The sequence below is a fragment of the Geospiza fortis genome, unplaced genomic scaffold (assembly GCF_000277835.1).
Source record: "Geospiza fortis unplaced genomic scaffold, GeoFor_1.0 scaffold173, whole genome shotgun sequence".
Classification (NCBI taxonomy): domain Eukaryota; kingdom Metazoa; phylum Chordata; class Aves; order Passeriformes; family Thraupidae; genus Geospiza; species Geospiza fortis.
The window spans coordinates 2,068,353-2,069,177 of NW_005054334.1; the positions used below are offsets into that span (position 1 = coordinate 2,068,353).

General features: G+C 60.0%; 1 protein-coding gene across 2 annotated transcripts in view; it reads left to right on the top strand.

Moving 5' to 3' along the window:
• The first annotated feature begins 680 nt into the window (after positions 1 to 680).
• Positions 681 to 825, top strand: part of HMGXB4 (HMG-box containing 4) — a 14,656-nt gene continuing 14,511 nt past the window's right edge. Inside the window, exon 1 of one of the 2 annotated variants that reach the window (XM_031057729.1) lies at positions 681 to 777. The gene's annotated coding sequence lies outside the window, so the exon portion shown is untranslated. The remainder of the gene's footprint in view (positions 778 to 825) is intronic. The other variant, XM_031057727.1, reaches the window with a different exon arrangement.

The following is an 825-nucleotide window of genomic DNA, read 5'->3' on the forward strand; positions in this document are numbered from 1 at the left end:
GATCTGTAGGGGTGGGGACTGGCCTGTGTGCGATGGGTCAGGGCTGACCCAGGCACTGGGAACAGCAGTCTGCAGACAGACAGCATGTGACCGTGAGCAGCCTCCGCCAGAGTCACGGCGGTGTCTGCCGGCACCTCCATAAAACGGCACCTCTTGCGTCAGTGGAGATGATGAGATTTAAGGTGACGGTGAAATGAGGTTTGTTGAACCTCCCATCAGGTCAGAGTGAAGAAGGGCTAACCGAGTGGGGGAAAGGATTCCTTCCTGACCTGGCTGTTCACTGAGCTTTTTTTAACCTCTGTCTTGAAGCCTTTACAATAATGAATGAGCCCTTTAGAAGATGCTGGGGGCAATCTGCCTTTCTCTTGGCTGCCACCTTTGGGCAATCGATAAGAACAGGTGGGAGGGCTGGGCGATGCCTTCGCGGGCAGCAGTCCCGAGTGGGCTGTGCAGTCGCGCTTATCGCTGCCCCAGCGGCGCAGTGCACCCACGCAGCTCCTCGGGGAATCAGTCTTGAGGGAGATGTGCCCATTCATGTGCCTGAGTGCCTAATCTCGCAGGCTTTTTAACTATTTAATAACAGGATTTCACCCTTTCCCACTGATCCACCGCGGCAGCAACAAGCGGCCGACAGCCAGCCCGGGCTGCGAGCCCAGCCGGCTCAGCCTCCTACGGGCACGGACACGCGAGGGGAAGCTGTGCCGGGACCGCGCAGCGCCCGCACACACCAAGAGCAGGCTGTGCCAAGCTAGGGCGAACGTGGGCACCCCTCCGCAGGTGGTGGTGGGGTCGGAGCCGGGCCCGGGCACAGATGTCCCCCGTGTG